Source organism: Epinephelus moara, chromosome 4, assembly GCF_006386435.1.
Source record: "Epinephelus moara isolate mb chromosome 4, YSFRI_EMoa_1.0, whole genome shotgun sequence".
NCBI lineage: Eukaryota > Metazoa > Chordata > Actinopteri > Perciformes > Serranidae > Epinephelus > Epinephelus moara.
Window position 1 is genome coordinate 12,407,704 of NC_065509.1, and position 14,160 is coordinate 12,421,863.

Consider the following 14,160-nt stretch of genomic DNA (forward strand, 5'->3'; position numbering starts at 1 on the left):
ATAGTTTAGCCCATGTCCCCTCCACTAACATGGAGGTGAGGCAGGGGCTTTATAACCTTTACCACAGCCAGCCACAAGGGGGCGATCTAGATGTTTTGGCTTCACTTTTGGGGAGCTTTTATGTTGTCCATGTGTTTTGTAGTCTATGTCATGGCTTTTGGTTTAACTGGTCAGTCTGCCATGTTTGTGGATTACTACTTAATCACAAACGCCGAAATGAGTTTCCTCCGCAGGGTGGCTGGGCTCAGCCTTAGAGATAGGGTGAGGAGCTCGGACATCCAGGAGGGACTCGGAGTAGAGCCGCTGTTCCTCCACATCGAGAGGAGCCAGTTGAGGTGGTTCAAGTATCTGGTAAGGATGCCTTCCAGACGCCTCCCTTGGGAGGTGTTTCGGACATGTCCAACTGGGAGGAGACCTCGGGGCCGCCCCAGGAAACGCTGGAGGGATTACATCGCCTGGCTGGCCTGGGAACGCCTCGGGGTTCCCTCGGAAGAGCTGACGGTAGTGGCTGTGGAGAGGACTGTCTGGGCTTCTTTGCTGAGGCTGCTGAGGCTGCTGACCCCGCGACCCGGACCCAGATAAGCGGAGGACGACGAGTACGAGTACAATTACGAGTACGAGTATGAGTACTTAATCCCATCTTCTCAAAAAACCCCAGACTGCAGACTGATCTCAATATCCTGTTTCAATGTTATTTTTAAAGGAAAGTATATCTTACTCAGCCTAAACTGCTAAATGTAGCTGCATGCTAACATCAGAGAAACCAGTAATTTTGGTTGCAGATGTTGTTCATTTCTACCAGATTTCAGTTCATATTCCTGCTGAAATGAGTCCAGTTGTGTTTAAAAGCTTTTATTGATGAAGTTTGTACTCTGTTTTCATTATTCCCCAGCTGCAGGGATGGGGCAGAAGGACCAGGCCCCCAGGAAGTGAGCCTGGCTTTGAACCCAAATTTTCATAGTGGCCAAATAGTGTAATTGTATCCATTCAGGTGATGCCCTGTGGCCCAAAATGAGTTTCCTGCCTCTGCCTCATTTCATTTGGTCCCATAACATTTGGACCTAGTCTAGAAGAGCCGCAAGATTGAATCATTTTATCCCCATTCAAGTTAGTGGAGCACGAAACTGGAAGTAGCTGGCTCATCCAGCAGAGGTCTCTGGTACGCCTGCTCTCTGAGCCACACATTGCAGAAGCAGTACCAATCATCTGGGTAATTATACGCGACTTCATGTGCCGCTGTGCAACTTTGATTGGAATCAGTGGGGACCAGCCTCCAATGCTGTATCCAGTTGTCTTCATACATCCATGAGAGGGACGCCGAGAATGTAGATGTGGGAGACCCGGAGACATTGGCCACTCAGTGCAGGGCAGACTGGGCTTTTTCAGGAGGGGGCCTTAGAGACGAACCCTAAAACGGAACATCTCAGACACAGGGTGAATACAAGTGTTCCAGCACAGACAGTATGAGGTAAATTAAGTGTTTGTTGAACACTTAAACATGTTCTAGTAAAAACCCTGAATCCATGTATGAACCTGAAAATGACCCTAATGGGTTCCCTTCATTATTTTGTTGAAGAGTGTGTGTCGCTATAACTTCACTCACCAGATAGTGCTCAAGTAACAAACAACCAAATATGAAAGAGCAACTTGGGGAAACTAGCGGGTGATTCTGCAGATATAAAGGAAGCTTTTTTTAATGTCCTTGCTTTGATCAATTAGCATTTAGGGAAAAGGGGTTTAAGTGCCTTAAGCTCTGCTCTGGCTTCAGCCACTGGATAACATTTTAGAAGGGCATCAATTTCCTTGATAGCTAGGTACTTCCATCACATTGATTCTACATTATTATTGTTCTACCATCATTACTGAAATGGAGGTCAATTTGGCCATTGCCTGTGATCCACTCCTTTGCTCCTCTCACACTGAACTACTGCTTTCTCCTTATATTTTTAACAGTCTTATCAGACATCAATAAGAAAGGCTGACAAGTATGTCACAAGATTATATTATCCTCTGTATTTGTCTATGGGGAACAACTGGAGTCACATAGAAAAGTCCAAATTCAGCGGTGTCCATTTTAAACATTAGACAGTGCTGGTGTGGATTTACTCCTGAGAAAGCACATCAGTTTCTACACTGATTAAAACAAATTGTTAAAATTGCAAATGGACGCCTCAATTAGAGAGTCAAATAAATGCCACTAACAAAGTGCAAACCATTCAATAGCAGTTTTTCCTCTTTCCTCCTGGCGAGTATGAGCAGCGAACGCTCACAAAATAAGTAATTCAAATCTGGATTTTCTTGTTTAGAGATCAAATTACATTGTGAAATCCAATCTGAGCCTTGAACAATTTCTCTGTTTGGCTGGGGTAAAACACAGCCCTCTGGGACAACCAATTTGGCTCTGTGTAATGAGTCAAGTCCAACTGCTTATTTGTTTGAATGAGGTTTAATTTAAATGCACAATAACCATGCTCTTAAGAAGGGCATTGTGTGTGCAAGGGGGGGGAGAGGGGTCTGGGGAGCAACAGAAGCAGAAAGGGAAAGTTGTAATATTAAGGATCCAATGTGAGAGTGTTTAATTGGTCTCAGTGATGAAAAGAGAGCTAGATTAAGGTAGTAATGAATTTGGCTCTTGGAGGCAGGACAGCTGCCGTATAAAACCTGTTACTATGAAAGCATTTCAAGATTGATTGTGTTACTGCAAACAAACAAATGCAGAATTGCACGTGCACAGTTTCACAAAAATCCATAAGTATCCATTTGCGTTATATGAAATCATTACATTTTGATTTGATAAAAAGACCAGAGTCAACAATGAATCTATCTTACTAACTACTACATACTGTGTGTGTATATCAGTGCCTGTTTTATCCGACTTCTCTGTGCCATAGAGCTCCATTGTTGTCTCGAGTTATTAAAGTAGTTATTTGGACTCAATTACATTTAAGTAAATACGTACTAGTGCAGCAAGATGTGTAAAATAGTCCCTAACAAAAACCCTATTTACTCCTGTTTGAATAACATGTGTTTATAACTGCAATGCCCACCTGTTTTGAGAACTTACGATACCATATGTCAATATACTAGTAACATACCTGTGACCAGTTTTTCAAAGTTTTACATATCTCTCATTAAAATTCTTACCATTGTTCTATAGAAGCGAAACAGGCTGATCCGTGTTTTCTGATCTATGGCATGCCTCGTTGCTGCAGGCCTTCATTAACACAAAACAGAGGAACTTGCGAGTCAAGCTGAACTAATTATCATGACATCCAACCACCAGAGAAAGAATGTGTGGAAGCATTTTACATTTGACAACCCTGATGGCAAAACTGTGGATGAAAGTACGGCAGTGCCAGCAGTAGCATTACAATGACCCCAAATGTCACCTGTTGGCGTGTTACCCAATGACGCAGCAAGGGAGCTTGAGGAATGTCTCTTCTGCATGTTTTAAAACTAGGCTACATGGGTTATTTGATGGTTCATTCAAACATTTTTTAATTTCTTTTTTTAAGTGACGGCCCAACAAGGGCCTGGCGATACAACTGGGCTTGGTGCTGAGTGTCAAAAGCAGGGCGGGGAAGTTGGACAATTAAAAAGAAAAATATATATATATAATCACTGCTGCCTTGTCCTTTAATTTTCCCGTTATGTTTACCACTAAATTGAGCATAGTGTTAGTTCAGGCAGGACTCAATGTCAAGCTCAGCTCACATCCCAGCTACATCAGTTGATCTCAAACAGCCAATCAACTGATGGAGCAGCTGATTGATGAAAGGGAGTCAGGTGATAGATCACACGATTCCTTTCTATGCAACCAATTGGCAAAGCGCCCTATTTAAACTGCTCTGGCCTGCCTAATGTTGCTGCTTCCTCTGCAAGCTGCTTTGCAACCTGCCTCCACCCCAGCTCCTCCTTTTCATGCTGTGTCTGACTTATTAATGTTACTTCTGTTTGTCACTGATGCTGGCTCTGTTCTGTTCCTGGGGGTTTTTGCTACCGCTCCCCTGCCTTAAAGTCCATTCTCATTGAGGGCGAATATCCGTGTGGATTATTCTCGCGGAAAAATATAAAAGCTGATTTCATGGGTTCTTATGGAAGTTTGCACACCGGGGCGGAACTTTCGTGCAGTGAAAAAAGTTTCCACCCAGACTTTGACCCCCGCAGAATTTGCCGGCGGAACTACACAGCTGGGCCAATGAAATTGTTTGTTTATAGTGATGTCGCGCAGACCCGGGAGAATCCAAAATCCAGTCAGGTAGGACAGTATGGGAGAAAGGTTGATAAAACTCGTTTCACAGCACCCTGTCCTTTTTGATAGAAGATGGGATGATTTTATGAACAATGAATTAAAGGACAATGTTTGGCAGTCCAGCTTGGTGGCTGCGGTGAGAGTGGTAAGTGCTAAAGACAGTTGACGTTGACGCTTGTTAAACGTTAGCTTGCTAACTCGCTGCTGCTGCTGCTACTCTCGTCCATGTTCACCCACACCCGTTCACGCAGCACGGACTTGGAACACAACAACGCGAAATTCCGCACCGCGTCCATACCACGCCTGTGATTATGGTTTAAACGTGGAATAGCGCTGTGCGAATATTTCGCAGATCCGTCCTGCATTTCCGCATCACGGCAGTGAGAATGAACCTTTAGGCTTTCAATGTGGGCGCATGGAAGGGCAGGGAGGTTTGCTCTCTCTGCCTCAGGCTTTCCTTGTTTGCATGTGGAAGGGTAAAGAGGTGTGCTCTCTCCACCTTTGGCTTTCCACGTAGGCACATGGAAGGGCAGAGAGGTGTGCTCTCTCCACCTTACAAGGTAGTAAAGGCTACAGGCTAAGATTACCTTTTTCAAAACACCTACTGGAAATCACATCACTGTTGATTCCCCTTCAATAAAAAGGATGAGTTGTGCTTCCTCTCCCACTCTCAAAATTGTCCTACCATCTGCTGGTTGGACTGGGTTTGATCCAAAACAGTCTGCAATTGTTGTTATTGCTTCTGGCATATGCTCATTACACAAAGCAACAATGGGCATGTGCGAATAAAGAGATGACATCATTACCCAAATGCTCCATTTTACACTTCCACATGGATACAGTTTTGAAAAATCTTTGATTTAGCAGGCGTTTTTTTTTTTTTTTTAAATCTTGGTTTTAGTGACCTAAAACTCTGTTTCAAACAGGAGAGACGGATGAATGCGGTAATGATAATATTTAATACAGAGTATGAGTGTATAGATAAACAGATGATTTGTGCCGATTAGGATTTAACAGAAGTCTTTGGCGCTTTACACCAGAGGGAGATAATTTGTGATCAAGGGACATCTGAGTGGCGGCAAAATAAATCCCCCCATGGAGTCCAGACACTGGTGGTGATGGTGGCTGATGACTCTGAGGCTACTGACTACTGAGGCGGATGAGGCTGATGAATCCGTAAAGACTAGGTGGTGATGGGGAGGTGGGGGGCACACAAGATGGCAGCAAGAAAGAACTACGGCAGAGAAAGAACCACATTTAAAATGAGGAACAGTAAGATGATAGGCTGATATTGAAAGTGTGTCGCTGTGCTCTGCAGCAACAGTTGCAGCGTCTGGTCTATTTTTTCCGTGAGCCAGAAGCGAATCTGACAAGAACACACACTGATAATCTAATATCAGTTTTGATCATTTCAAGGATATATTAGAATATGCATCCCATGCTTCTAAATGTTAATCTGTAGTGTCTGAACAGACAGTGAGACACACAAACACACACACACACACACACACACACATGCAAATAGAGACAGGGCTCTACATGATTAGAACAGAGCAGAGGAGCAGAAATAAGCTTCTGGTGCAAACAGCCAGGCAACTTCTGACAGGCGGCTGCGCAACAATTGACATATCAGGGTGCACACTGCAGTTACCTCTTATCAGCATAGGTGCCGCCAACAGAAACAGAGATTTTCAAGATTGTAACTTTAGGGAAACTGGACGTCGGTAGCTGCACTTTATGAGACAGTACCTCTTTTTAATGTGCATCTATTAATAACTTTTTTTAATCAGACTATTCCCAGAGCATGGTAATTGGCTGAAAGCAGCAATCACTTGGTAATTTTCATTGTTTTAATGTAAAAATAATGTAAATCAATGCACTTCACACTGCAGCTCATGTCATGTGTTAAATAGCACTGCAGCTTAATGCAACACATTCACCAAATCTGAGTGTAATCTTTAACAAGCAGCAACAAGAAAGTTAGACTTTTATCATTGACGACATACTGAAAATCTAGAGCAATAGCTATCTGGGAAGTGGAGTCCCATGAGAAGTGTACTGTCAAGGGACACATGTTTTCAGTAGCAAACAGGAGGGTGTCCCCAGGATTGTCTTCCATTGCTTTGCAACTTTTCCTGCTTGCTTTTCACAGTGATTCATAGTCTTTGCTTCTATATGCCTTCAGTTAAAAAAGATGTCACCACAACAATACAGTCTACAAGGGATACAAAAGTTTTAGAATAAGCACTCGTCTCATTATTAAGTACCTGACAAAGATCTGCAACCCCAGCCACCCCAATCCGTCCAACTTCTGTCACTGAAATCTCAAGTGGATTGTAAGCTCTGAGCAGTGGAACATTAAACCTGATGACTTTGGTTACTCCTGAGTCCCTGAAGGCCCCAGTGCACTGTGTGACTCTGGGCTGTCCCAAAGGAAAGTTGACATTTGTTGGAGGAAGGTGGTGAAATCGTTGTTTGTTAATGTAAAAACATGGTCCAGCCCTTATCAGTATAACCTTAGTAGAATTAACCAGAAAAGGGGACAAAATTGAACAAATATGGCCTATAGACACTGCATTGGGTACAACATGCACTAATTAATGGAATTAATCTAACAGTCTAACAATTTGTATGGACCAAATCAGACTGTTTATTTACGACTACTTATGAGTAGAAAGCCCCTGCATCATGTACAGTAAATCAAACTGAGCAAATGCTGCTTCAACTGGTTAGTTTTTAGCCACCTTAAAGAGTCCCACCTACTAAACCAGTTTAAAGGCCTTTGCACACTGAGTCCGTTTTTTTTTTCGGATGCGTTTTTTTAATCTGTTGGAAGAAAAAAACGTTAAGTACAGAAAACTTGCACATTGATTCCGATGTGTTTTATTGTTCTATTTACTGGGAAAATTCACAATACGTGACAAAATGAAAAGACACATTTCCTCCTTTGCCTCTCTCCACTGGAGTTACCTGTCTGCCTGTCACCACTCCTTCCTTGTCTTGCATTTGGCACCACAGCTGCATGAGGGGACTCTCTATCCCCACATACTGTGTGCGGTCACTTTCTCCGCCTCTTCATCATCATCCACCAGAATAATACCATCTGACCTGTTGGGTAGCTATCTGATTTATGAAATGATTCTGTGCGCCCTGTTCCTCTGTCTTGTCGCAGATGTGTCCCGCTGCCACATTAGCTTCACTGATTCTTGGTCAAACGTCTCTCTCATGCCTAATTTCCACTTACATTATGTGTACCGAGATGAGGCGACCGGAAGAAAAACTCCAGAATTTGCTGTGAGTATGTTAAAAAATTTAACTTTTGCAGTGGATTTTGAAAAGACAGTTGACAGCGTGCTAGCTTAGCTAACAGGCTGCTAACTGGCTTACAGGCTATTTTCTTCAATGCAGATGCCTGTGTTGATTGTCAATTGAGTTTGTCTGATTGAAAAGAATTAGTTTATCTGGTATTAACACATTGTGAATCTGAGTAATGTTATTCTGCTCAAATATGGTTATACATCATATCCAGTCAGAATCATGACGACTCGCTCAGCCGTTTATACATCTTTTTAATTAAATATTTCACATAACATGCCATATACCTGGCAGGTCCTCTTTTCATCCAGGTAATGTTCCATATTCCAAACTACTGGATGGCAAAAAACGAACAATATTAGTCTCTCCCCCATGGCTACAAGTAGTTTCTATCATGTTTTTATCCATCCGTATCAAATTGCACTTCCTTGCGTTGGACACTAGAGGCATCATAGGTATATTTACGGATCTGCAAACAGCAGTCACATACATGAGTGAAAACGAGGCGAAAAGGCTCTTGACAGTTGCGAAAAATAAAGAAAATCAAACCTGTTCCAAAAATTTTAATGACAGATGAAAGTTTCGGACTCAGTGTGCAAACATGATTGACACAACATGAGGTCATGTTTATTTTTAGACGTGCAACAATTTCAGACGAAAAAAAAAAAACACTCAATGTGCAAAGGCCTTAAGAGTAAGCTATATTTAGAATATTTTCACCACTCTACCTCACCGTCAGTCAGCCCTTTCAAACAGGAATTTTTCTTAGCAGAACACTGGAGTTGCTGGTCTACCACAGCCTCAACTGGTTAGTGTGTAAGGTAAAGTATTGACATTTTCAGATGTTACAGTACATTGCGTAGTTTCTGTGCTGGTAGCTTTGATTGATCAAAGACGCTGGCAAAGCATCACAGCACGTAAAATACAACACTGAAGAAACATCAGGTCAGACCACCGTATGGAACCATTTATCTTTAAATGTTACAGTTACACCAAAAAAGACATCAGAAATAAACAAGTTTGCAGATTTCACGTATCTCCGCAATTGAAATCAATTGCCAGTTGCCAGAGGTGATTGTTGTTATTAGCACAACATCACGGTGATTCAGTATACAATCAACAAGAGAATATAGTATGACCAAGGGGTAATCACACAAGGTTTTCTGAGTTGTGAATTGATTTAAATTCAGTACGGAATTATTTATGTCACAATAAAATCAATTAATTCAATTATTAAAAGGAAAAAACTAAATAGCTGTTATTGATTTATCATTTATATCTTTGTTTGCTTGATTTGTTTCATTGTTTCATTTTCATCTTCCAATCCGCAGACTGCAGACAGGTATACAAAGGCAGGGTTGTGAACTTCACACGCAATAAACTGAAACAAACTTGTCAAGAAACTAACACAAGACTCATAATGTACTCCATATGCATCATGCAATCTGTTTTATTTTCCTGGAATTTTTTTGATTGAAATTAGTGACCTTTGACTTGCAGTGTCTCACAAATTGGTCTACCCTGGAAAGCAAACTCTATGTGCAGCCTGAGGCAGAACCTTATCTGTAGTGAAAGCCCTCGAAAACTACAGCAATCAATCAAACCAGAGAGAGACGGAGGGAGGGGGGAAGGAAGGAGGAGAGGGCAGGAGAAAGATTATTTTAAGAAGAGAGAGTGTGCCAGAGAAAACGGAGGGACAGAAAGCAGAAGATGAAAGCTACAGACATTAAGAAAAGAGGGAGAAGGTGGCAGACAACATGGCTTGCTATGACTAATACTTACTGGAGCTGTGACATTCTGCAAAGTGCAACACCCACTCCTCCTCTACCACCTCCCCACCCTCATCCATCCAGCCATCCATCCATCTTTCCATGACACTTTTCTGTCTAGGCTCTGACATTCAAGTACTCTATTCATCCATCCATCCATTCCTACATCTTCCTTATTTCCTTTCCCTATGCACAGCATTCCCTCATGTCCTGTGAGAAATCACCACTAAGCACTGTGTGGCACATGGGAAAAGGTGAAGCAAAGTCCACCTATCTTTTCCTCCAATCATCCAGCCATCCCCTATTCCCGTGAGAAAATGCTGTTAGCTATTCATGTGTCAGAGGACCATATGTACGTATTCCTCCTATCTATGCCTGTGAGTGTGTGTGTGTGCAACGAGGAAAAGGCCAAGGTCAGATGATGTAGTTTGGAGCAAAAAGGAAGACAGTAATGAAGTCCCCAAAATGCCTGAAACCTAGACATAAGCACGGAGGGATGTAGGGAAAGAGAAAGAAGGGAAAGGGGTTAGGATTCAGGACATGATGGACAACTCGAGAGATGAGTGGAGGGGTATTACATCTTGTTCAGTCTTGGTGCAGTGTGTTTTAGTATTTCAATCGTAGGGCAACAGTGCCCTCATGTGTCTTAAAGTGGTTTAGCATGAGGGTTCATTAAAGTGGGGAAAAATAATTGGGGGGGGGGGGGTTAACCTAAAAGGAGGAAAGGACTGTTGCCTGAGTGTGATTCTTCTCATCTTTGCTCTTTATTTCTTCATTAAAGTGAATGCTGATACAGCGAGCTCCACACTGCTCCAATATGGTTGTCAAAATTCGAATTAGAATCAGAAAAAGATTTATCACCAAGTAGGTGTTCACTTTCAAGTATCTGCTTTGGTTTTTGGTGCATAAATTAAACATACAATAAACGTATTAAGAGGAAATAAAAAGAACAGTAAAGCAAAGTACTCTAAGGCTCAAGAACATAAATACAGATATAAAAGTTACAATAAAAATATAACAAAGACTCTTTAAAAAGATCTATAAGGGGTTGAGCCAAATACTCGGATGAAATGAGTATTTGGTACACATAACGTACTTTGTATCGTACCAGTAAAATGTGTAACTTCCTGTACTTGTGATAAAGGAAAATCCTCATTTCGGTAGTTGCGTTTAATCTGTTGCTCAATTCTACTCTCAGTTCGGAAGCTGTTCTGTAAATACTTTTCTCACAGGTAATAAATATTGCAGCCTCTAATCAATCCATATAAATTTCAGACTTAAAATGACAACTTCTGATTAGGCCCAACCCACTTTCAATTTAACCCCCACCTACTACTAGCAAAGCACCGCCCATTTCGAGAACAGAAACAGACATGTGATAAACTGTCAGTTTAATGTGTCATCATCGGTCCTAGAGAAATAAAAATAACTGATCTTCTCTGGTGCATCACAGTTACTGTACAGAGTAGGGCTAATAAACACTAGCTGATGTTAGCAAGCTGGGTCGATTTGTGCCATAATGGCGTAATGCCTAACGTTATACATTAAATTCACGTTATTACATGATTGACTGGTAAAAAAAAAACTTAAAACAACAAAGGTTAAGTGGAAAATTACTTACATTAGTAGGACAGGTTGCAATCAGGCTGCTCTCTCTCCTCGTCTCTCTGCCAGTGTAACGTTATTTGCTAATGTGAGCAGAGCACAACATGACACAAGTATTTGTTATGGATGGTTCACCAGCTGACATTGATATGACATGCTTTAATTGTGCAACAGCAACAATGACGTAATTGACGGCACTGAGAAAATAACCTGAGTATAGTCTTAAAGTGTTTTTTCATGTTGCAGGTGAGCTCACTATATAGTCCTCTACATAGAACTCCCTTTATTGTATGGTGAGTAGAGACTAGTGAATGAGTGAATGATTTCAGACACAGCCAGTGTCTATATAATAAGGGAGGAGTTATGTTAATGATGGCTCCAGAGTGTCCAGCTCAGTACCGCACAGTTCCCAGTCAGGTTTTCAACAGGTGTTTTCTGACATGTTTAATGTGTTTAGAGATAAATCTGTGATTTTGCTTTGCTTTGCCCAGACTCTAAGAGCTGGAGGGGTTTTAGTCGACAGTAGAGATTTTTTGAGTTAACCTCCCTGACATCAACATCCCAAGTGGAATGACAGCGTTTGCTTGGCTTTTACTGCTCTTGCATGTAGGGTACTACTAGTCAGCATAAATGCTCCTAATAAACACTGAGCCTCAAACAGTCTGTGTTTAAACCCAGAGTGAATGGATTTAAAACAGAAAATAAATCATCTGAGTGGTGCTGCTGCTGCTTTAAATATATTTTAAGGAAGATAAGTGAAGATATTTTACGTGAAAAATGAGGTAATATTAAAAGTACATTTATGTAGGCTATGATCAGACAGGAAGCTTAGTGATTAACAGCAAAAATAGCCTGTCACGTGAAATTTAGAGTTTAGTTTTCAATTAGACAAGCACCCAGGGTATAAACAGAATAAACTGAGCTCTAGGCAACTCAATGTATTGTAGAAGTGTTATTATATTTTTGGTATCCCCAATTTAGTGTCTGACATGTCTTGTAAAGTTAGTGTCATTGGAGATACATTCATGTGATTAGAGGGATACCAAGCTTTTGCAAAGTCTGTATGTGCAGGGTGTCTGCAGAGGTTTTATGGACCCAAACAAAAAGGTGGCATAAATTTGTTTATGTTTCAAACAATACATTTTAGAGCTTATAATTGAATTTATTTTACTTTGATGATTTGTCTCAGTGCTGTCTCTATGGGACACACTTGGGAACATCCTCTTGAGGGTTGCGGGGGGGGGCTGGAGCCTATCCCAGCTGACATAGGGCGAGAGGTAGGGTACACCCTGGACAGGTCGCCAGACTTTCTGCAACCAGAATTTTATACACATTACTGCCACTTCATCATGGATGTGTTTTCTTCTATGAAATGCATAACTGCATTGCATTGTGGGTGATATACAGCTCTGCAGTGACCAATGGAACGCAGCTGGGATTCCCCCGAGGGCAAGTGCCAAGGGGAAGTCAATGAGGGCATGTTGAACGACTAATAAAAAGCAGCCTATGTATTATTTTACATCTATGGAGGCAGGTAGCAGATCCCTCCCCAGCTTTGCAGCATTGTGTTGGAATAATCAGAAAAATGAGTTCTCCATCATATTCCATGGCTCACCTGATCCATTTCCTTTGCTCATCATTATCAACATGCTGATTAAACTCTCTGAGCGATAAAACACACCACGTCTTCTTCGTAGCATCCATGTTGTTTCCACATTACAACTTAAAGCTTATAAACACAGCAAAGTTGGAAGAACAATCATCAAAGGAGCACTTGAATGCACCATTGGCCTTGGCTGGCATAGGACTCGACTCAAGTCCGATTTAATTGTTCCTCGCTCGTTCATTTAGGACCATTGCCACACTACATTATCTTCCTGGGCAAGCAGCAGACGTCCCACTTTGAGAGAACGGCTCATTGGGTCTTGTTCAGTTAGTACAGCTGCCAGGCTGTCTGGACTCGAGTCCACTTCTCGTTCACTCACTGTAGCAGAGAGTGTGAGCAGTACTCTGTGATAACGATGAACGGGCAAGTGAGAAAAGTTGAGGATTCATGAGCATTCAGATGTTCGACAGGACACTAGAAAGAGTGGTTTAAAAGATTTGTTTGTTCATTTTTGCTAATCACTACTTCTTTATATTGTGAAGAAGTCTGTTTTTGCTTTAAAGGGGTTACAATTATAACCATGCAGTTATTTGTGTCTTTTTTTAATCACCTTTTAAACTGTCCTTAGCCCACATGCATTGTATCTTTTTTTTTCCCCAGACAAACTCAGCTGTAAACCTTATCATTTTGTTAATTTTAACAAAATATAAAAGTGCCAGGGCTGCAAAAAGAGAACAAATCTTTAGTGATAATCATGCAAAATACACAAAAATCTAAGAAATAAAACTATAATACAGTCTGTTTACATGTTTCTATGCCCTTTTTTCATTGAAAGCCTATGTACATAAATAATAAGTTGGTTTTTACAGCTTGTCTGTGGATGATATGAAGTCATGCTACTATAACTGACAAATAAAGCCTTTGAATCTGTAAGTGTTTTAGTAGCCCACATCAATGTGAGACACAGGATGTGACGCGCTCTCTGCTCTCCAACTCAAGTTTTTCTCTCACTCCCCCGTGAGTTAATTTAGCATAATACATACATTTATTGTTTTTATTGTACAGTCAGTGTTTCCCAGAGAGCAAGCCAAGATATTACAGACCAACTCATTTCCAATTATGATGATAAAAATGATGATGAGTCCAATCCTGTGCCAAATTAGCTTTAAAGGGAAATTTAATTTATTTCAACCTGTCTCCTATCGTCCTAAATTTGGTTCAAGTGACTAGTGACATAGAAATAATAGTTAGCATGTTAGCCGTTAGCCTAGATACAGCCGTAGCGTCAGACCTGTTAAAACGTAATTGAACGGGCATCCTTTCAAGTGCAAAGTTAGTCCACTAAAGCTTTTTCTCCAAAAAGACCGCCTCATATCGTTAAGATAAATGTCAGAGAACATATAGAAAACGACATGTAAACTTGTTGTCTTACCTTACCGGTGTTNGTTAAAACGTAATTGAACGGGCATCCTTTCAAGTGCAAAGTTAGTCCACTAAAGCTTTTTCTCCAAAAAGACCGCCTCATATCGTTAAGATAAATGTCAGAGAACATATAGAAAACGACATGTAAACTTGTTGTCTTACCTTACCGGTGTGGTGGTGCCATGTTTGTT